Source organism: Linepithema humile, chromosome 1 (assembly GCF_040581485.1).
Source record: "Linepithema humile isolate Giens D197 chromosome 1, Lhum_UNIL_v1.0, whole genome shotgun sequence".
Taxonomy (NCBI): Eukaryota; Metazoa; Arthropoda; class Insecta; order Hymenoptera; family Formicidae; genus Linepithema; species Linepithema humile.
The window spans coordinates 15,823,900-15,849,211 of record NC_090128.1 but is presented as its reverse complement, the minus strand read 5'-3'; the positions used below and the strand labels follow the sequence as shown (position 1 = coordinate 15,849,211).

The following is a 25,312-nucleotide window of genomic DNA, read 5'->3' as shown; positions in this document are numbered from 1 at the left end:
TAGGTTTGTGTTCTCAAATAAAATTTCTTAAAGTAATGCCATTATTAATGTAAATTAATATAATAAAAAATATAATCACAGACGTTAAACGAAAATTATTTGTACAAAAATAATAAACTATTAATAATAAACTAAAATTTTTCAATACTGCATATATATTATCTTTCCATCTCTATCTGTGCATATGTATACATACTTATACATTTTAATTGATGCACTAAAATTATATTATGTAAATCATATAATTCCATTTTAAAAAATAGCAATAACTATCATGTAATTTTAAAAAATTATTTTCTTTTTTTTAAATTGATTTTATCATTACTTGTCCTTTTATAAACCACACAATTTTTGTCTTACTTTTTCCAATCCTGTCTCATTCTTGAGATATTTTAGTGTATCAATTAAAATAAAACACCCTATATATGTAGATGCAAAGAATCAATAATACACATATACAGATAGAGTTAAATATAATGAAAAAAAGGATAATTACATCTATAAAATCATTTTCGCACATTACAAGATCAATACATTACTCATGAAGTCGGGTGCGGTCGCGATCCCTGATGAATTTATCTATGGTTGGATTTTCTTTCATTACTGTTCCCAGCACTTCATGGTCAATGTATTCCATTGCATTCTTGTATGCTTTAGGATAGTTTGTATCCCAAATATAGTATGAAGCCAATAAACAAGCTATTGATTTGCAAACAGATGGCTCAACAATTTTCATTCGAAATTCATCTGCGACCACATAGGCTGTAGCAATAGCTTTCTCCATTGTAAACATAACTAGTCGAGGTAAATTGCCTTCCACGGTCATTAAATCTTGCGTGGAAGACATAACCTGGTAAAAAAAATTGAAATTTGTATTTCCTGAAAAATGTAATTTCTTTATTAATTAATAGATCTGAAAATACATACTTCTTTTACAAGAAACAAAGGATTACTTTTCCTTAATCTCTTGTTTGTCACAGATTCGTAGAGTTTGAATACGATTTGGGCTTTACCTAATTCATTTGGTTCAATGCCAAAATGCTGTTCTAAGGCTTTAATCATAGTATCTACTTTGGTGATAAAGGTTTCTATAGCTCTTTCTTCCTCCTTCCATTTTTTTATAGTACAGAATTCAGACAGAACCTGCATAAAAAAAAAAGATTATTTTGTGGTTTTTTCTTAACTTACAATTAATTGTTATGTTACCAATATAAATATAAGAAGCACATTTTAATCTTACCAAAGTATCCAATTTGAGATGTGGGTACTTTTCCACCACTTCAAAAATCCTCTTTGCATCATGCTGGATCCACTTCCTCCGTTCATCAAAGGTATCTTTGAGTAAGCGCCGCACATGAGGAATGTCACCTTTGCTTTTTTTTAACTCCTTTAAAGCATCTTTTATGTCAATTTGTACTCGTGTAGGTCTGTAATAAAACAATTGATTTAATTCGAAAGTTGAACTGTGCAAGTTTTGAAATAATGGATGAGAAATTAATTTACTCTTTGTCTACGACCAAAGATTTCATTTCTGCAGACGTAGACCTAACTGGTTTAAGGATTTTATTGCATCTCTTCTTAACAATGGCCTTTCGGTTTCTGATGCATGTACTTAACTGTGTTTTCACTATACCCTGTACATAATAGATCATAATAACATTACCAAAATATAGCAATTAAATAATTACAATGAAAACAATGAAAAACAATGAAAACAATGAAGTACAAACTCTCTTCATCTCTAAAAATATATACTTACACAACCACCTTTGCCACCCTTCAATTCAGGATAGGCTGCAACGATACTTAAAGCATAATGTAAATAATCTCTTTTTGTAGGCTGGTTGTTAGTAATAGCTGATAGATGAGTAGCCCAAAAGTAAATAAATGACTTCTGTCCTTCCAGTACTCCAATTTTTTTTCTGATGTCATCCAGCTCGACTGTCAGTTGGGGAAGAGGTGCTGGGTTTGGCACTGTGCCTGGACCAGATTTGTCCATCTGACGATATCTCTTTGATGTTTTTGAGTCAACAGTATTGCATACATTAACCTAAACAACATAATGCAGATCAATGAACATCCGACAGATTTATAATGATGCAGATTAGGGATGCACGGAATAGTGATTTAAAAAAAAACCGAATATTGAATATTCAGTGATGTCATGGATGAATCCCAAATACATATTCGGCTGAATAATAATTTTTAAATAAATTGTAAGTTTTTAAAAAGTAGAACGTGAAATGAAAATATAACGTAAGTATAAATGATTTCAACAGTATTTATTATTAATAAAAAAATTAATATATTGTGTTATCTAAATAAACAATATTCGTAACAGAAAATTAGACAATAAAATAATGTACTTGTTCCAATAAAATTAATATTCTGCAAAAATTAAAAATAAAACAAAATTCTTAAACATATTAATAAATTAAAATCAATTATTGTAATAAAGTATAGTTTTTAGATACATTAGTGTTAATCACATTAACAATATAGAAGTTTCATTATATTAAACTTAATGAAAATTTTTACATATTGTAATGTGATTAACACTAATAATATATCCAAAAACTGTACTTTATTGCATTAATTGATTTTTATTTATTAATGTTTACGAATTTTATTTTATTTTTAGTTTCAGATATTTATTTTATTGGAACAAGAACATTATTTTATTGTCTAGTTTTTTTATTATGAACATAGTTCATGTAGGTAACACAATATGTTTATTTTATTTTATTAATAATAAATGCCATTGAAATCATTTATATTTACGTTATATTTTTATTTCTACATTCTACTTCCTAAAAACTTCTTGAACAATTAATTTAAAAATCACTATTTGACTGTATAATTGCTGATATTCAGCCAAAGCAGCCGAATAGACTAAATATCGAATATTTTCTTAATGTAGATTAGAGATTGCCTAAAGTGTCTTACCTGTATGTCAGTTTTATTTAACGCTAAATTGTCTGCATCTGCTTTTTTCTCGAACAGAATAGGGATGTTGATTTCCATAATATCTCCAGCTTCTATGTTCTGTGCACAATCCATAATTGTACTGCTTGTAATAGCAATAGCAACAGGTTGAGAAGTAGGGTTAAGATCTACCAGTAAAACCGTAACATCACTATCAGTACATATTTCATCATCTTCGTCAATATCGCAGAGCCTACTCTTCCCCGGAATAGCTCTTTGCAGCACAATTCCTTTTCTTTTCATCATATTATCGAGGATATAGTCTGAAGCACGTGCTTTGTCCAAGATTTGGCGCAAACATTCCGCATCGGATAAATGATTTTCTTTTACGAATTTCACACACTTGTATCGTTCGCCGATTATACAGAAGACCTTTCGTTCCATTATTACTGTCACTAAACCGATTATTTTATGATACAATACTACAGAAAACCTTTCAAAACTATGTATAAACTTGCACCAGACAAAGATCTATTTGGCCGCAATCGATAATGGCGTACAGCCTTTTTTTTTTTTTTTTTTTGCAAAAAGGGAAAATCTTCAAAAAGACTCCCCGCAGCCAGTATTGCGGGGGAGTGCGGGATTCCATCGCGGCTCTGGTCCTGACATTTGTCAGGGCACCGTGAGGACGTACCCGCTAAAAACCCTCTTTGTGAGCCAAACCTGGCTATACAAGGGTGAGACGGAAGACCTTACGGTATGACATCATCTCACCCTCTAGCCCTTCTCCTCTCGGAGATCATACGCTGGAAATTCGGGCTCTCCACTGGGCCATATGACCCAGAATGGGTCTCTGATCTTGGTGGATCTTAGATCCCTCAAGATCGGAAACCCATTTCTACCTTAATTTCCCCTCGCTGGCCATCAGGAGAGTGTGAGCTATAGAGCCCATCTCCGGCCATTGAGGGGAATAAGTTCTCTCCTAAAGCGGAGGTTTGGGGGAGGACAACGAGAGCGGAATGGGAAGAACATCCTCCACCCCCACTCCCACTCCCTCTTTCTTCTTTTTACTTTTTCTTTCCGGCCTGACCCTGAAGGAGGAGGAGGACTGGGGCGAGGTAATCTCGTCCATATTCCCCTCCTCCAGGCCAGCCAGAAAGAATCTATTAGCCTCCCCCAATGGTGGGGGAGGTTTGGCGGGCTTTGGAAGCCGCTTCGGGATCGGGGCCCGCTTCGCGAGAAGCCGAACTTCCGATACTAGTTTCCAGCATGGGAACTCCTGGGCAACTTCCGCCGCTGTCCTCCTAATCTGCGCAGTTCCATGTACATGGCTGCGAGCATCGTCATAGTACAGGACTATCATCCAGAAGTATCTTTCTCTTATGGATTGTCCTGACTTCCCAATTTCTATGCGGCCAACGTCAGCCTTCGGAAGGGTATTCCACCTTTTCTTTAGCTGACGCACCACTTCCTTCCAATTAGGTGTGTGCCAACGCTGGAATTCCTTTTCCGGCATTGTCCACGCGTCCTTCGGGAAAGTATCCCTCCATCGGAGGAAAACCTCGGAGGGGGAGTCTGCATCCTCCCGGTCACCATCCCCCGGCAATGGCGCTCTCCCGAGAGAGGAGGTGGAATCCTCTTTCTCCTTTACTCCAGCTGTGAAAGGAGTACATATGTTACTCCCCCCCACTACTTATCCTCTTTACTTTCTCCCTAGGGGAGGGGGGGGGGTGAGGAGACCCTCATCTTTTTGACGAGAGGTAACTCCACCCCCCTCTTCTTCCGGTTCGCTGCCTGGGTATGGAAGGGCTTTGTGCTCCCCTCCCCCGACAGCGTCGGAGGTAATAACAAGGGATCCTTCCAATCCCTGTTAACCCCCTTCTTCCTATCCATACTGGGGGGGAAGAGGAAGGCTTTGAGTGGCCTTTCCCCCTCCTTCCTCCTCCTTTCTATCAGGGGTGGGCGTTCGCCCCCCTTCTCCTTCCTCCGTAGATAGGGGATTATGGAAAAAATTCCTCTTTTCCCCATCCTCTCCTCGAGGAGGACGAGGAGTATCCGCAATATTCTGTGGGCCTCGGCCCACAGGTCTCCACCCGCGGTAGTCCATTCGCCCAGGGCGCCCACGTGGCACGCCCTGGGTGGCCCGTTGCACGATGACGACGTGAAGGGCACCGGGACCGAATACCCCCCTCGCCGGCTTCTGGGGTTCCGAAGCCCCTGAGGCGGTAAATTTACTCTTTGCGTCGTCATTGTATTTCATCAGTTGTAATTTTTTACAGAGTTGTCTTCTCTGGGTTTTTCGTCGTGGTTTTCCTTCCACTAGGAGGTTGCCTACCATGGCTGACGAGCCCGTCCTGCCCGGGTTTTATATTCGGAGTTCTTCCTTCTCCTAAGGTGTGCTCTTGGACCCCTGTTGCCTCACCCCAATCCATCCTGGGACCAGCGTCCCGATACGGAAAGGGAGATTATCGACGTGGCCTTACCCCAATCCATCCTGGGACCGAAGTCCCGATCGGAAAGGGAGATTGACCCAGGAGAGCCTTGGCACCACGACAAGGTGGCACACCATCGCCAAGGATGACGTACAGCCTGTAACCGTTTAACGTGGTACATTGAGTTAGGCTAGGTTACGTAATCTAGTCTAATGCCACGTCTACATAAGATGCTGATCGCAAGCGTTGCAATCCAATGAGCGTCGAGCTAGCTTGAACGGAATAATGACAGAACGTGAAATTCCTACAGTTATTTCATGCCCAATGTGTTTTTTTCAGTGTAAGTCACAAAATCAATTAATAAAACACGTTGTGTGTTTCCATAAGCAAGATCCTGCATTTAAAGTTGAATGTAACCAGTATGGTTGTGGTGCAACTTTCTGCAAATGGAAATCTTTCAAACAGCACGTCCGCAGAAATCACCCAGATGATTTGGAAAATGTGGATAATGCAGAGAATATGGGCGATATATTTCGTGATAACCCACAAAATGAAGATCAAGATGAAAATGCAGGTAAGTTCCTAAACATTAAAATTTCACGTTCTACTTCTTAAAAATTTACAATTTATTTAAAAATCACTATTTGGCTGTATAATTGCTGATATTCGGCCAAAGCAGGCAAATACACCGAATATCGCCAAATATTTGCTGCCATATTGTTTAGTTTATTTATTTATTGTCTTAATTAAAAAGTAATAAAAATTATTACGTTAAAAAAATACATTAGTAGTTTAATTATTATTAAATTGTTAATAATATATAATATAAATAAATTTTTTAATTTATTAATTATTATTTTTTTAAACTTATTTATTACTTAAATAATTACTTAAATAATAAATTTATTAAATAAAATTATTTATGCACTTTTTAGATGGTAGTTGTCCTAAAAACATGGAAAACAATAATTGTTTCTACAATGATTATATCTGATAAATTATTCTCGAAATTTTGACATTTGTTTTTTAACATATTAACGAAAAATATACTTGAGGATACTCACGAGAGGATGCTATTAAAATCCATTAATCTCATTAATATATCATTAGTTGAGTGCTTTAATTTTTGTTAGGATAATAAAGTATGCTTGATTTGGATTAACAGAAAAGAGAGAAATTTTCTTGAATGTAAATCAAAAATGTTTTTCGTTAAACATGTTAAATATAAATGTAAAAATTGCGATATAAGCTTTTATCGGTTAGAAGTGACGGTTGATCCGTTGTTATGATTTCACGTACATATACACGTACCACCCACGTGTCTCATTTTGCTTGACAACAGCTGATTAGCCCGTTTTGTACGTGTCCGTCTAAGACAGTAGATATAATGAAATGACGGCAGAATCGCTTCAAGATGACTCGATGTAAATGGTTCGATCGTGGAATAAAAGAGTGCATAATCTATCAGTTCGATTCATTAAATGATCTCAATGTTCGTCCGCCTATTTCGTTCGTCTGTTTGTCCGTCCGTTCGTCCGTCCGTTTCCGAAAAATAAGACGCCTACAGCAAGAATAATTTATTTACCAGATGTAGTTACTATAGAAACAATTATTCTTTTCTATGTTTTTATGACAACAATTATTCAAAAAAAATGTACGTTATAAATAATTTTATTTATTAATAAATAAATTTGTAACGGTGCGTATTGTCACGCCTCACGGGCGGTGCGTAACGATGCGGAATTTCGACGGTATGCGGATTTTTCGATGCGGAATTGCGACGGTGCGTAGTTAGCGAAGCGGATTCTTACGACGCGGAATAACTCGTCGGTTTGCCAGAATTCGTTCGTGTGGTTTATCGGGAGACTCCAAATTAACAAAAATAATTTAAAGAAAAATAAATATTTAGGATAAAGTTCCGAATAGGTAAAACGCCCAATTTTTTTGAAACTGCACTATTTTATGTATTTTGGCGCGCTGATTACGAATATGATAATGAAAATCGCCGACAAGGGTATTTTCAAGGTCAAAACTCCAAAAAAAGTGAAAAAATATCACTTTTTTGAGATTATTTCGAGAAATATTGATGTAACAAAAAAATGTCTCAAATAAAAGTTGTAGTTCTTGTAAAAATACATTATTTATGTTCTATGCATTTTTTGTGTAAAACTGATAATTTTCGAGAAAATTGACGTTAAAGATTAAAAACTTTGGTAAACAGGTAGGCCTTAGCTTGCATGCGCATGCCGTTCAAGAATGTAGCGGCATGTGTGCGTATACAATTTATGTATATTTATTAAATCTTTGCCTTGCTAAAAATCTAATGAGTCTACAATATACTAAAAATACTAGATACTGAAAAGATTAGCAAGACCCCAACGCAAGATGTGTGCGCGCAGAAAGTTTATATGAATTAAATCTTTGCCTTACTAAAAGTATGATGAGTCTCCTATATACTAAAAATTTTAAATACAGGAAAGATTAGCAAGACCCCAACGCAAGGTGTGTGCGCGCAGAAAGTTTATATGAATTAAATCTTCGCCTTACTAAAGGTATGATGAGTCTACAATATACTAAAAATATTTGATACTGAAAAGATTAGCAAGACCCCTACGCAAGGTAGAGAGCATATTGTGTTTGAAAGTTATTTTCAACTTCTATAATAGACACTAGCTACGTAATAGGCGGGGGAGGGGCGGAGCCCCTCCCCCCTGCACCCCCCTCCCCGCCTACACCCATTTCCCCCTCGGGGGGCTACGCCCCCCGAACCCCCCGTGTTTCATCCTACTTACCAAAGTTTTTAATCTTTAACGTCAATTTTCTCAAAAACTATCAGTTTTACACAAAAAATGCATAGGACATAAATGATGTATTTTTACAAGAACTACAACTTTTATTTGAAACTTTTTTTTGTTACATCAATATTTCTCGAAATAATCTTAAAAAAGTGATATTTTTTCACTTTTTCTGACCTTGTTTTGACCTTGAAAATGACCTAGTCGGCGATTTTCATTATCATATTCGTAATCAGCGCGCCAAACTACATAAAATAGTGGAGTTTCAAAACAATCGGGCGTTTCACCTATTCGGAACTGCACCCTAGAATATTTTTAAATTTGTTACATTTTAATATTTTATTATTAATATTTCTTTACATAATACTTATAAACATAACTTTTACATAATATTGCTTATATAAACTATATTAAGACATGTTAAAATATAAAATATAAATATACATATGTATATTTGTAACACTTATAAAAATACATTTTGCACTTATAAAAATATATATTTATATCACTACTTATATGTCACTTTATATTATGCCATCTTTTTCAATAAATAATGGAGGCGATCTCCTGCATGCTGCAACCATTCTTAGATAACTTTCTGCATCTGATGAAGACTGCAATTTTCTACCATAGAAATGTAATCTGAAATCATTACAAAATTATGTTTAAATTACAATTCTTTTATATTTTAATATTGAAAACTGTTGTTAAAATGTAAAGAATTAAATGTAACAATTGTTGCATTTAAATAATCAGATTGATCTAACAATTGCATATATTGATTTGTTTTTCATAATTGAAATTTATTTAAAGAAAAGTAACTAATTTAATGTGTTAATTATAACATACATTTTAAACTTATGTTTATAATATTTTTGTTTTTAATTACCTGTAATAATGCTAGCAAATGTTGTGTCTTTCGTGGGTGTTGATTGTTTTATTCCTGTTCACGACTATTTTTTGGAAACGTTATAATCTAAAATGAATTTCAGAATATTTCTCATCTGATTAGCATATGTAGTTCCTTTAATTGTTGAAACTTTCTTTTTCTGCAACATAAAAACCAGATGTAAAATAGTAATTAATTTATCCAGATAGGATACTAAATTCTATACTGAAATTTTATATTGAAATGCGCCTTGATAGTTTAGTTTTAAAGCAACATTGAATAAAAAACTTACAAACTGTTTTCTGATTTCCCTGTCTTGTTGAAACTCTTCTTCAAATTTGCAATAATCTTCTATAGTCATCAGAGGTAAAGGAGGTAATCATTTTGTGTCACATTCAAGGGTACTCTTACATGCAATATCCTGATAAATAAGTATACAGGGTGTCAATTAAGTCCCGGGACGGCTGAATATTTTCTCATGTAAGGTATTTTTGAAAAAGGTCAAAGTTATTTCTGAAGTAATTTTCAACGAGGAATTCAACGGTGACCTTCAATTTGACCTTAAGCTTGACCTTCAAGGTCATTTCAAGGTTAGGTTAGGTTTTTTAAATAGAAACCCCTATTTTTGATTCCAAAATCTAATAGCTGGTGTCAAGAGCTTTTCAAAAAACTATAATGAAGTTATTTTTCATTAAGTACTTTTCGAATTATGAGGCTTGTAAATTACAGTATTTTGACATAAAATACAAAATATCTTGTAAAACATTCAATTTTTGGGAATCTTACCTTAATACTTTTATGCATAAAATAATAAGACGAATCAATTGGTATAAAGAAAATACATAGTTGCTTTCAAGAAAAAATATGTAGTTTGCAACATGCAACTGCATACTTTTTCTTGAAAGCAACTATGTGTTTTCTTTATACCAATTGATTCGTCTTATTATTTTATGCATAAAAGTATTAAGGTAAAATTCCCAAAAATTGAATGTTTTACAAGATATTTTGTATTTTATGTCAAAATACTGTAATTTACAAGCCTCATAACTCGAAAAGTACTTAATGAAAAATAACTTTATTATAGTGTTTTGAAAAGCTCTTAACACCAGCTATTAGATTTTGGAATCAAAAATAGGGGTTTCTATTTAAAAAACCTAACCTAACCTTGAAATGACCTTGAAGGTCAAGCTTAAGGTCAAATTAAAAGTCACCGTTGAATTCCTCGTTGAAAATTACTTCAAAAATGACCTTGACCTTTTTCAAAAATACCTTACATGAGAAAATATTCAGCCGTCCCGGGACTTAATTGACACCCTGTATATAATTACACATAATAATAATATTAAATTATACATAATAGTATCATTAAATACATCTATTTAATGAATTATATTATACGTATAATATAAGTATAAATACAGTATTTCATAATATTATTACATATACAGGGTGTCCCAAAGTCCGCGACCCAACCGTCGTGTACAGATAAAGCGGGTCAAACTGAATAAGTAAGTCCTTTACCACTTTGCGAAATTTTCAATAATTAATTAGAAAATAATTAATAAAGATCCGCCAATCCGCGCAAGTATTCCCCGAGCGCCGAGCGCGCGGCGAGTAGGACCTACCCAGCATAGCATAATACAAAGCGCGGCAGAGCGGTGGGAGGGACGCTCTCTTGGCTAGCTATGCATACTACATACGAGCGGCGCGTGACATAGAGATTCACGCCGCTCTGCCGCGCTTTGTATTATGCTATGCTGGGTGGGTCCTACTCGCCGCGCGCTCGGCGCTCGGGGAATACTTGCGCGGATTGGCGGATCTTTATTAATTATTTTCTAATTAATTATTGAAAATTTCGCAAAGTGGTAAAGGACTTACTTATTCAGTTTGACCCGCTTTATCTGTACACGACGGTTGGGCCGCGAACTTTGGGACACCCTGTATATATGTATTGTTACGTCCTGATAGATGTAGAATTTTTCGTTGGGCTCGGCGATCGACGTAAACGGGCCTGACCGCACGAGCCGAGCGGCACGTTTAGGACTTCCGACGGGTCAGCGACTGGAAGAGTCGTTTTTACTCCGTCAACAAGTCAACCGCTCGTGGTTTCCTTTTTGGGTCAAGGAATTGAATCCCTATTACCTAGGACGGAGCCTTTGTGCGCAATTTGAGAGAGAAGGTGTGAGGGGGTGACGAACGAGGAGGGTGTGGTCAAATGAAAAAGAACAAAGTTTAATTTACTAAAGACAACATTTTAATTTGATTAAATTTATAATTAAGATACAAAACTTAATTCTTAATTGCAAATGTTAATAATTTTATTTGTGTATTATTTACAAGTGTGTGTGTGTGTGTGCGTGCGTGCGTGCGTGCGTGCGTGCGTGTGTGTGTGTGTGTATTATTCCTCATGGGAGAGGACTACATTTAAGAAGTCGAACCCGGTGAATACAGGGTGAGGAAGATGCGGAGGAGGCTCGACGTATTCAATGGTGGTGGCTTCGGAGTTGACGGATATGTTGTCAAACTCCAGATCGTTATGTGGGAGTTCCTCCAGTTGAGCCTCTACTGGAGGAGGGTGGAAACGGACAGGCAAAGGGGGCCTGTAGTCCAGAAGCTCTTTAAGGATCGGGGAGATGGACCTGGGGGTAAGAAGTGGTGAAAGATCAAGAAAGGGTTGAGGAGATTGTTGAGGAGATTTCTGAGGAATCGATGGTGATACAGGAGGTGGGTCGGTTTGAGTGTGTGTGGTTATACGAGAGTTACTACGTGGGGTGTGTCTTCTAATTCTAACGGGTCTTACGGTGACCCTCGCCGCGTATCTGATGTATGGTGGGAGAAATATAGCTATGCAGAGAGCGAATGCCGAAAGGTCCGAGCGATTCCGACGATTGTTGGGTCGCGGCGAACGTTCAGTTCTCACTGATAAATAATACAAAAATTTTAAACGAAATAGGGACGGAGCACATAATGAGAATAAAGAAAATACTGATGAGGAAAAAAATAAAACAAATAAACTAACTTACTCGTTACAAGATAGTTTAAGATTGGGTTGAGTGTGTACGGTGGTTTTGAGCAGGCGCCCCGTTGAGGGATGGTGTGTAGACGTCGGACCCTTTGTAAAAGCGTGGGCACCCTGCTGCGGGATGGTGTCGTCAGAGTGATGGACCCTCTGGTTGAGATGCACCACTTGGTCGTGACAAAGTATCGACCCTTTTTATTTCACGGCCCGAACTACTCGAAAAACTGTCTTAAGGACTTGGCAAACTTGCTTGATGAACTGAGTGACTAATTGTGTATAATTGCCGTTTGGAGCCACCAAAACACGGGTTTTTATACCCTTTCCTTGGGGTGGATCCATTTGGAAAATCTTAGGTTTTTGAAGCGGGGATCGAATAGGAATTAGTCTTGTGAGAAGATTTTTAATGTGGGGGAGGGTGGCGTCATTTTTAGCTACTAGGATTAGGTTTAGGTAATTAAGTTACTTGGAATGGGGGTAGGAAGAAAGGGGCCCGAATAAGGAATAGCGTCGTTTCGGGTCCATAAGCGATGGGGGTAGGTTTTTGAGGTGGCGTAACCCGGTTGGTGTTAATTAGTATAGGTGGGGTGCATCTCAGTGTCTTAAGATCTAGGTGGGCGTAGTCTTTAGACCGTACGACGGAACGAAGGGTGGTCTATAGAGGTGCTTGCCCCGATTCCCGGCTTTCGGATTGGAGGGTTGAGAATTGGTATATGAGTTCGCGAGACCTTGGGTCACTGATCTAATAAATTTGACAGTTTACGACTGTCGCGTGGAGATTGCGATTAATGCATCTCGGTTTCCCAGACCTACTGAACACGTGCACCGTATCAGGTGTCATGCCTTCTAGGCGTGCGACTGTGGTCATTGCCCGATCGTCACTCGGTAAAACCCTATCTACTAGGGTTCCCGTAGGCGGAATCCAAATATATGGCTAGCTGGTGCCAGTTTTTATTTCTTACTTTAAACATCTGGAGTCGACTAAAGACTCCGGTTACCGCAAGTTTTGACTTTTATGATTTTTCTGACGACGTGGGGCACGCTGACCGACCAAGGTATTTTCAAATATCTATCCCCCTTGCTATTTTTCTCTGTGAGAAAGTTCGAGCTCATGGTGTCTCGTGAGAAAAACAGCTCTGGCGTTATAATATTCTTTAAAAGTTTTTTGTTGGTCCCGTGTTTACTAGGTCTGGTATTTAATAAAAAAAAAAGAATCGTGAAGTCTGATCAGGACGTAACAGTATATATACATATAGTATTTAATAAATGTTAATTATAATATATAAAAAATACATGTAGTCTACATATATACGCACAAATCTGCAAAATTTTTTGCCCCCCCCCCCTCCCCGTTTGTACTTGGAATTCCACACCCCGAGTGATAGGAAGTCTCCGGCCCTGCTTAAGCCTCAGTGTAGCGATACGAATTTTGTGTTCTAAAGAATATTACGTACAACTTCTTGATTATGCGCAAAGCTTATTGGTGTATTTCGTTGAAAATTACGGTGTATTATATGGTTATCAGCATATCTTGTATAATGTGCATAATTTAGTTCATCTGTGCAACTACGTGAAATTATGGGGAACGTTGGACGAATTTAGCGCATTTAAGTTCGAAAATCACATGCAAAAAATTAAAAAAAAGATCAGATCTTCAAGTCGGCCATTACAGCAGTTAGTTAATCGTTGCATGGAAGAAAATAATTTGAATATTACGCGCAAAGAAAAGAATTATCCAATTCCTAAATTCAGTAATATTACAAATGCTAACGGTAAAAGACTAATAAAATCGATTCAATGCAAGGACTTCTATCTTAGTACAAAAGCTGCTGATAATTGTTGCTCTTTGCTAGATGGTACAACGATTTCGTTTACAAAAATTTATTTAAAAAATAACTTTTTTGTTGATGGTAAAAAGTATTTGAACGTCAAATCATTTTTCGAAATTCCATGCGACTCCTTACATGTTGGAATTAAACAAATTAACGAGTTACAATACGAGTTAATCAGTACTTTTTTATCTGACATTAAAACAAAATGCGTAAAACTGCCGTTATGCGAAGAAAAAGTTGTAATATTGCCTTTACTCCATCAGCAAGAAATATTTTCATGGCGAGTATTGAGATATTAGTTTAACGCATGCAAATAAAACAAATTAATATAATTTATCAAATATTATTATTATATTACTTCGACAGATTTTCAACAATGATTATTATTATTATATTACTTCGATAGATTTTCAACAATGATGAAAGATTACGCTGTCGTCACGTTTACACAAGATGGAAATGACAAGCAAAAAATTGTATCAGAGGTGCCAAGTGTATGGCTCAGTATGGCTCCAACTACAATCATCAAAATGCTGGTGGCCATCACTAAAAAATATAAATACTTTAATCGCAAAACAAGCTTTGCCTGATATTGATGACCCTAAGTGGTGTCTGTATCCTGTTGAATTTCATGGATATTACGGTAATCTGTATTTTATTGTATTGTTGCGCCCATACTTTTCGCCGCTGATGCTGTGTGTTACAGTTGACGGACCGATCGATAATATCGATCGGTCACTAGAAAGTTGAAGCTAAATGGCATATGTTAATAATCTTTCTTATATTCGTTGTCAAGACAACGAATATTGATTAGCGGTTTAAAGGGTCTCTATGACAGTTTATAAACAAACTGTCATATGTCAGATCTTGGATAGCTGTCTGCTCGGGCGGACGTTTATGACAGCTCCGATCTTTGAATTGTATTATTGGTTACTTATTATTGAGTTCTGTGTTTATTATTAAAGTGTTTATTTTCATAAAAAGTGTTGGTTTATTTATGCGAACTGTGCGACGCGTTTCGGAAACGTAACAGTATATTTAGCTTGTATGTTATAATATGTTGAAAAACAATGTAACATGAAAAGTACAATTTTGTTCCCATCAAGATTCTTTAGAACAGGCTAGAGAGAAGGCGATGAACTATTCTTCATGCGATGATAGCGCATTAATTCACATAAACAAAAAGTCGCGTATTTCAAGTAGAACCCAAAAAAAAAACTGGGGTGTCTAATTCTGATTCCGAATGTGATTCTGAGCCGGCATCGGTTCTACCAAACCCACCAGCTCTTACAATTAATAAAAAGAAGTCAGTTAAAATATCCTCGAAAACTCTCGATGAGCCTGTTCAAGAAGTCGTAGATCTGCAGGTTATTGACGGATCTGTCGTATCACATAAAAGTAACGGCAAATTTTCATTTACTGTATTATAAATCTTAGTATGACACACTATACAAAAATTACGCACTTATTACACTGAGGTGCTGTAAACCTCACGTCGTTTTTATGCAATACCTTCCATAAATATTTACTTATACCGATGTGTTTGTTAATTGAAGTTTACACCTGTATTGATAGTCGTTCCTTGATCTCATTTACAGTTTTTATTAGTGATATTGCGGGATTATTCTAGCACTTTTAAAATTTTGTAGGTATAAGAAACTTACATACATTAATCACAGAAACATCAGCTCGCATGGAAGGTATCTTTTTTTTGTACAACTTTACCCTGATGGAAATATTTTTCTGAAAAAATATAACGAAATTTTACTGAAATGTATTTGAAAATTTCTCTCAATTAACCCCATTAATTAATTTTATAAATATTTCAGCAATTTTTCATTAAAAAGTAACAATTTTCAGTTTAATTCAGTAAATTTTATAATGATAATTATTTCAAAACTTTTTTATTACTTTTTAGCAGTATATTTTAACTTTCCTTATATTTCATAGTATTACATTAAATTTTCATTCGGAAAATTATGATTTATTTTGAAACATATTTAGTAATTTTTCAAAAACTTTTATTTTATTTTTTATTGATTTTATAGTACTTTCAGCAAAATATTTCCATCAGGGTACTATCTGCTTTTTTGCAGTTTTATCTTAAAATTATTAATTTTTCAGCTCATTTCGAAGTAATATATGAAACGTTAACCGACCTTTCACAACAAGTCAAAGAATTAAACAGTCGTTCAGCAGCTGTCGAAAAAAAAATTAATCGAACTACTTCCGGAGATCCTCCTATTTTGGATGTATCAAATATGCAGCGCTCTCTCCCACTAAAAACAATTGACGATGTCAAGGCTTTAGAAAAAAATTTATCAGAAAATCTGGAGGAATATAACAAATTTGTAAAGCCTCTATTTTGGCTCTTTTATTTACTGAATTATATGACACATTCCACCAATTATCAGGGAACGATTTGTATTGACCTCCAATTTTCTTCATCCTTTATTAGTGTCAAGAGGAAGTCTCTAAATTTTAAAATCTCTAGCTCTATTAGGGACTGAGATAAACATATTAAAATGTTTTTTTACCTTATTTAGTGAGATGATTTCAATGTTTTTTTACGCAATGATTTTAAGTTTTAGTCAAACAAAATCTTTATTTTGCTCTATCAGCTTTCTTTACTACGAAAAAATCCATTTTTTATTTAAATTGCGTTTTTTCGCCCTTCCGCTATATACAATCGTAATTTTTATTTTTTTTTATAGAAAAATTCAGATTTTTCTATATAAAAATATGTCATTTCAATCGTGAGCTGGATTTCAAAACAATGCAAAAAAAAAATTTTATAATTTTTTGAATTTATAAAAAATTCGCAATTTAGAATTTTTAATGAATTTTAAAATTTTTTTCGATAATTTTGTTGATTATAAAATTCATGTAAGATTCTAGATTGCGAAATTTTTTAAAATAAATTTAAAAAGTTAAAGAAAAATATTTTATTTTGCCTTGTTTTTAAATCTGGCTCACAATTAAAGTGAGATATTTTTATGTAAAAAGTCTGAACTTTTCTAAAAAAAATAATAAAAATGGCGATTTGATATGGTAGAAAGGCAAAAAAGAATGTAATTTAAAGAAAGAAATGCATTTTAGTAGTAAGAAAAGTTGATAGAGCAGAATAAATATTTTTTTAAAAAATTAAAAATAAAAAAAAAGTGTATTTGGAGAAATTTTGTTTCAGTGAAAGTTACACGTAAAAAATCAGTGAAAACATTTCACTATATAAAGTGAAAAAAAATTTGATATCGTTTATCTCAGCCCCTAATAGAGCTAGAAGTCTTAAAAAATTTAGGGCATAACCTCTCTTGACGGTACTAAAAAATGAAGAAAATTGGAGGTCAATAAAAAATTAGGCGTCACATTGTTTCCTGATAATTGATGGAATGTGCTATACATTAATATTGTCTATTTGTTATATTTGTTTAGATGGCGTGTATATCTCGTATAGGTGGAAGCTGCGGTAAAGAAAATTTGATTCGAATATACCGAACTGTATTTAGCAATGACGTTGCCAAACAGTCATCCTGGAAAGGTCTACGTAATTATTTCAAAATTAGTGACCTAAAAACAATAATAACGGCCATACATGGTAAAATATGTTTTAATACTTAAAAATTATAATGTTCATTCATGGTTATAATTATGCCATTGTAATGAATGTTTCAGCGATAATTTTGGCTCACCACGAATTTAGTATGAAGGAGTTTGAGGATATAACCAAAGAATGGTTTCGCCAAGGTGGGCAAAGGCTCGTCAGAGATAATCAGAAGGTAGCCAAAGAAAAGTAGTCGTATATGTACAAATATACGTAATTAATACGTTTCTTGAAATGTTATAAAAATATTTTTAAGATGCTCTAAAATTTAGATTCGTACAGTGTTCTAAAATTTCCAAAGAATTTTCTAAACAAGATTCTCGAAATTTTATCAAATTATTTTTAAAATGTACAATTTAATTTTTAAGATGTTCCAAACAAGATTATTGAAATTTTATTCAAATATTTTTATTTAGTTTTGTAAGATGCGTTCTAAAATTTCTAAAGAATGTTAGAAACGTGATTCTTGAAATTTTATCGAAATATTATTTATAAGATGTGCTAAAATTTAAATCTTACAATGTTCTAAAACTTATGAAAGATATTCTAAACGAGATTACGTTATTATTACATGTGCTAATTAAAGTTTTCCAATTGTTCGACTGAAAGTGCAATTTTCTGTTTTGCAATAATTTAAGTCAAAAGAAAATAATTGTGATATTACGTGATATTATCTTAAGATAATATATTTTATATTATAATTTGTTTTTTATTTATTAAAATAAATAAAAGTTTAAACCAGCTTTTGATTGGATTTTATAAATATGCATATTTATAACACTGTTCTACGCTGATTGCGTCTTTGACTTGTGAAATACCATGCATGATTGAATTAAACCGCAGCTATCGAACTGCTTGTGACATGAATTAAGTATTATTACGTTTCAGTTTCAATCCGGACCCTCTTTAGAAATCTTCTAGATTTTTAACCTTTAGAATGCATTTTTTGTTTCTTTCTGTACTATTTCTTTTTTTTCACCGAGTTATGAACGCTTAAAGATACATATTTTAGGATCCATAAGAGTGCATGTATGTGCCGTCTCCTAGGACTAGATGCCTCATGTATTTTTAACCCATCATTACTTGATAAAAAAAATCGTACATAAACAAAAGAAAATGCATTTTTAACATTAAAGATAGCATTTTAAGATAAAGTGGACGAAGAAATAAAATTTCCTTTACCGCAATACCATTCTAAATATGGCCAAAATCGCAATTCACTAAAAAAAACCTGTATGTTACGTACTTTCATACGCAAATGTTACTCAACTTTGTGCGTAGATGTTACGTGACTTTGCACGTAAATGTTGCGTAATTTTATACGTAAATGTTACGTTACTTTAAACGTTAAGACTACGTAACATTGTACGAAAATGTTACGTAACTTTGTACGTTAATGTTACGTAGCTTTGTACGTAAATGTTACATAGTTTTACACGAAAAAGGTACGTAGATTTATACGTAAATGTTACGCCTTTGTAGCGCCAAATAGAACCAAATTGTGCTGACATTTTGACCCAATTGTGGCCTGAAAATAACGTAAATGTTACGTAATCAGCAGAACATTGTTTCGTAATGGTTACGAAAATGTTACGTAATAGTGTTCACTGGGAAGTATATGTAATTACACATAATAATAGTATTAAATTATACGTAATAATATCATTAAATACATCTATTTAATGAATTATATTATACGTATAATATAAGTACAGTAGTTCAATAATATTGTTACATAAGTAATATATATCTATGGCTTGGTACAAGAAGTGCCAATATCAAATTTTAAAATGTCAAAATCTAAATAAAAATGAAGGTAACAGCTTCCACTTATACATCAAGTTATTTAATCATAAACTAAAAAAATTTTTAACTCGTTAGAAATGAGAGGCGAAAAGAGAGAGAGAGAGAGAGAGAGAGCCGTTGCAAGGTGTTCGTGCATAAAATCAAATTATATTATGGATATGAATTACATTCAAAATCAAACGTTTCTGCCTATGTTAGGCCTTCTTCAGTGACATTATCAAAAATTACAAAATAAATACATTGTCTTAATAGTCGAAACATTAAAAATTAAATAAATAAACGCTATAAGCTACGCAGTGCTTATCACTACTGCACGAACACCTTGCAACGGCTCTTTTCGCCTCTCATTTCTAACTATTGTTAATTTTGGAGCCTATCACTGATTCTAAATTGTTATTTTTAACTCGATATATCTCAAGTTGATGAATATTGACATTGGCACTTCTTTCATCAAGCCACAGATATATATTAAAAATTAAATACTTATCGGATTTTTAGCATTTTCGTAGTACAAATTTTTTCACATTGTTACGACAGATCATGCTCGATTTCGTTTCTGCTCGTTCGCTGCGTTTTTGCTGCCACACTGCTAGCATATTCATAATATTTAGCACACTGGGTTCAAGCATACTGCAATAAAATTATAGGTTACAGAATTATTATTACCATTATAGAGTATTAATTATAATTTCAATTTACCGTTATTTATAATTTTATATATTTTATATATTAAAATAATAATTAATTAAAAAAACAATGATTACCTTGGATGAAGAATGTTATTTTCGACCCGGTTGAGTGAAGTGGTTATTCTAATCTATAAACGTCAAACACAGCATAAGAGACATATATAGCTTAAAAAATTATTAAAATAAAATATAAACTATAGTTTCAAATTACCTTATATTACTTTATCAGTATTACCTGACAGTCCATTGCCTCATCAACTTGGATTCCTTGAAGCTCTTCGTTTTACAATATTTCATTCAAGCACTCTACAATTAATGCCCTGTCTAGATCGGAGGATAATTTTACTTGTGGCTCATTTTTTTATCAATTAAAAAAAATTATTTGAATCAAACTATCCACTACACAAATAGGATCATTCACCGGTCTAAATTAGGCATAACTGAATGAAATTGTAGGTTATGCATCTCTCCCAGAATTGCTATAGCAGACGACTTTATAAGTCCTTTTAGTGATGTCTTACAAAAGATCCGTCAGACGTCTGTACATCGTCTTTAGGTAATGTCTCAAAGACGTAATGAAAAAGACGACTACAGAACGTCATTAAGACATGCGTATTGTTTGGGTACGTTTCGGCCAAGAGATGTGGCCATCTTCAGTGTAAATTTGACAAACAAAAAAAAATTAATTTAGTACATAAGTAGAAAAGCGTTGATAATAACAATTAATAAACGTAGTTTTTAGTTAAGGAAACGCATCCTCTGATAATACGTGTCGTACATTATTTGTAGTTAGTCTAAATATATATGTGTGAAGCCACGGACTGTCTAACTTGAACGGTTCATCAAAACTATGTAAAAAGAAATTAGAAATGTGACATGTGTCCACGGCAGTGAGTGGGACTCGACTTTTTACATAGTTTTGACGAACCGTTCAAGTTAGACGGTCCGTGGCTTCACACATATACAGGGTGTCCCATTTAACTTGAGACAACTAAATATTTCGAAAAATAAGCATTGTACGAAAAAATGTCCCAAATAAACTTTTAATATTATCAAAGAGGACGTCTGCCTGTGTAAAAATTAACTCGCCCCCACCGCCCCTTGGGGGTGGAGCGAGTGGCAATTTTGAAATTTTAAATGGGAACCCCTATTTTTTATTGCAGATTCGGATTCCTTGGAAAAAAATACGTAAGTTTTGTCCGAGACATTTTTTCGAATCGTGATAGATAGCGCTGTAATCAGTGAAAATTAGTTTTTGCCATTTTCTCTCACCATCGGGGTGCTTTATTTTGGTGAGTCCCCTCGCCTCTCACTATTCAATTACAATAAATGCTCGAAATGATGACCTTCCATTTCGATGCATTTATTAACTCGAGCTTGGAATGCTTGTACACATGTAGAAAGTGTATCTGGCGTTATTTGTGCGCAAGCATATCTAATACGTTCCACCATGTTTTCTCGAGTATTTGGTACTTCTGTATACACTTTTTCTTTAAGGTAACATAAAATTATTTTAACTTTCAAAATTATTTCAGAATTATTACAACTTTCTCCTCTAAAGATAAATAATACATTATTTATTTGCTGAAATAAAGAACGCGTCCGTAAAAAAACAAGTAGCTAGCGTACGTATTACTGAAATTTACTTGACTTGAAATTTAAAGAATCCAGTTATTGAAGAATTGTTCTGACTTAATTTCTTTTATTTATTTTGTTTCTCCTTTTCAGTATTTTCAGTATTTCAGAAATTTACTACATATGTAGATGTCTCATAGTTTTGGTACGCTAGCTACTTGTTTTTTTACGGACGCGTTCTTTATTTCAGCAAATAAATAATGAATTATTTATCTTTAGAGGAGAAAGTTGAAATAATTTTAAAATAATTTTGAAAGTTGAAATAATTTTATGTTACCTTAAAGAAAAAATGTATACAGAAGTACCAAATACTCGAAAAAACATGGTGAAACGTATTAGATATGCTTGCGCACAAATAACGCCAGATACACTTTCTACATGTGTACAAGCATTCCAAGCTCGAGTTAATAAATGCATTGAAATGGAAGGTCATCATTTCGAGCATTTATTGTAATTGAATAGTGAGAGGCGAGGGGACTCACCGAAATAAAGCACCCCGATGGTGAAAGAAAATGGCAACAACTAATTTTCACTGATTACAGTGCCATCTATCACGATTCGAAAAAATGTCTCGAACAAAACTTACGTATTTTTTTCCAAGAAATCCGAATCTGCAATAAAAAATGGGGGTTCCCATTTAAAATTTCAAAGTTGCCACCCGCCCCACCCCCAAGGGGCGGTGGGGGCGGGTTAATTTTTACACAGACAGACGTCCCCCTTGATAATATTAAAAGTTTATTTGGGACATTTTTTCGTACAGTGCTTATTTTTCGAAATATTTAGTTGTCTCAAGTTAAATGGGACACCCTGTATATTTAGACTAACTACAAATAATGTACGACACGTATTATCAGAGGATGCGTTTCCTTAATCAAAAACTACGTTTATTAATTGTTATTATCAACGCTTCTCTACTTATGTACTAAATTAATTTTTTTTTGTCTGTCAAATTTACACTGAAGATGGCCACATCCCTTGGCCGAAATGTATTTATTAATTTGTAATAAAAATAAATTTTTGAGCAACTCGACCCAGCTCTTACTCTATTTGCTTTATATTAACACGATTATTAATTTAATTAAGGAAGAGTAATAACCTAATATTATTTGTAATTGTAATTAAAAATAGATATGCCTACATCAACTAAGGACCATACTTTATATACATTCAGTCCGTCATACCACCCCCCCTCCCTCACCAATTCACCCCTTATTTATAGGTCGGCTACTAAATTAGCAAAAGAAAGACACCGAGGAAGTCAGAAAATTAGGATTCTCAAAAGTATCAGTAAAATTAAGATCCAAGGAAGTGGCAAATCAAATAGTGATCCAACAACCATTTAAAAATCACAATATGATTTGTTTTATCCCTAATTACAGAATCTTTCGTCAAGAAATTGTACGCAATATTCCTCTGGACATGAATCCCGAAAAGATTAAATTGGGAATAGATAGTTCCACCGAAGTTATGGCTATGAGAAAGCTAAATAGGAGAATTTCTACCACGGATGATACAGGTAACAAAATTTGTTCCTTCTAAAACTATTGTTATCTCTTTTTTCAATCAGGTTCTCCCCAAATATGGTTTTTGTGACGTGACGCTTTTTACGCGCAGTCACAGGGGCAGTAATCCGGCCGAGGGGGAAAGTTCTGGGGTTGCTCCTCGCTTCTGAGAGGGCGCAATCCGCGAGATACTATTATTAGTACCGCATTATTTTTGCATTATTAGGGGTACAAATAAGTTTTAAACCGTTTTTTTTTAAAACATAAAAAAGTAATTCAAAATTTAAATATTCTCCCGCTCTTTTCCGATTTTGTAGTGTTTATATGGTAACATAAAAAATAACAACCAACTTCACGATATTGTTTGTGTAACCTAAAATTGCAGCAGCTTGAAAATGACAAACGAGAAACAATTTATTCGGCACTGCATTTGCTATGAATTCCATCAAGGAAAGAGCGCCGCAAAAGCGTGTGCATCAATTTGTTTGACTCTTGGAGACAATGTTGTATCCAAAAGTACGTGTAAATTTTGGTTCAGACGGTTTAAAGAAGGTGATTTCGACGTTAGCGATCGTGAACGTAGCGGAGCTTCTCTCAAGACTGAGGACGATGAATTGCAAGCATTACTCGATGAAAATTCGTCCCAAACGCAAAAAGAGCTTGCATTACAACTGGGAGTAAAGCAACAAACCGTTTACAGAAGATGGGAAAGATTCAGAAAGAGGGAAAGTGGGTACCACATGAATTGAGCCAGAAGAACAAAGATAACCGTGTCGAAATGTGTCTGAATCTGTACAACAAACAGCATAGAAAGTCTTTCCTGTGGAAAATCGTAACGGGTGATGAAAAGTGGATATATTAGATAATCCCAAGCAAAAAAAATCATGGGTAGACCCCGGCCAACCATCCACATCAACGCCAAAGCGGAATATCCACAACCAAAAGATAATGCTTTGTATATGGTGGGATATGCAGGGTGTGCTATATTATGAGCTTCTGCAACCACGTGAAACGGTTGATGGTGATCGCTATAGTCGACAACTATTGAGATTGAACGAAGAAATTCGTCGAAAACGTCCATATACTGGCAAAGGATTGCGTCCAGTGAAATTGCTTCATGACAACGCTAGGCCTCATGTCGCTAAAACGGTCAAAGAAACATTATTGACGCTTGGTTGGGATGTTCTATCGCACCCGGCCTATTCGCCAGATATAGCGCCAAGTGATTATCACTTGTTCCGGTCGATGCAAAACACATTGTCTGAGGTACGCTTCCGGAATATTGAAGAAATGCGAAAATGGGTCGACGACTTTATTAAATCAAAAGACGAAACTTTCTTCACTGCTGGACTTTGTAAGCTGCCCGAAAGATGGCGCAAGGTCATAGATAATAACGGAGAATATTTTGATACTTAAATGTATTATTGAATTTCTGCAAAAAAATCTTGAATTTTCAAAAAAACGGTTTAAAACTTATTTGTACCCTTAATACATTCCTTTTTTTTGTTGTTACCGTTAATTATAATAGATATTAGATTAGAATATAAGGCGATAACCCGAGCGGACGGCGGTTGCGTGTATTGTGCTTTAAGCGAAGAAATCGTCATCTCGGAGAAGACCGAACGCCGTGGGACTATCGAAGTTTGTCTTTCATACTATAGATTCGGTCACTCGGCCGCGCAGTATAGAGGCAAATCGCGTTGCTCGCATTGTGTCCGTTCTGATGATGATATGACAAATCCGTGCCCAAATATTGCCTCTCCCCCTGTCTGTGCTAACTGCAGAGGAGAATACTTTCCTTTAGACCCCAAATGTCCGAAATTTAAAATTCAAAAGGATGTCCAACTTATGGCAGCGGATAGAAACATTTCACTTAGGAAAGCTAGAGACCTACTTTCAGGCAACAACTCAAACAATAGTATGAGATACAATATCCTTAACTCCCTCCCCCCCTCCCCTTTTTGGAAGTTTTTCCCCAGAGTTTGCTAATAAATTTTCCCAGGGGTTTTTTCTTCCCTCTAGATCAGGGCTCGGAATTATTTCATCTTTTCGGCCGATTCTTATGGTATACGCCTCTTTTCCTCTCCTTACCGCGCGCGCGGCAGCCACTAGGGCCAGCGCTGCCGAACGTTAGGAGCGGCGCTATCCGATAAATGTTAGGTTTTTCTCCCTTGATCATTAAAAGTTAAA

The 25,312-nt window shown here is 34.8% G+C and overlaps 1 pseudogene; it reads right to left on the bottom strand.

The window, feature by feature from the left end:
• Positions 1 to 274: 274 nt before the first annotated feature.
• LOC105669151 (uncharacterized) lies at positions 275 to 4,247 on the bottom strand (annotated as a pseudogene).
• Between the last annotated feature and the right edge of the window lie 21,065 nt (positions 4,248 to 25,312).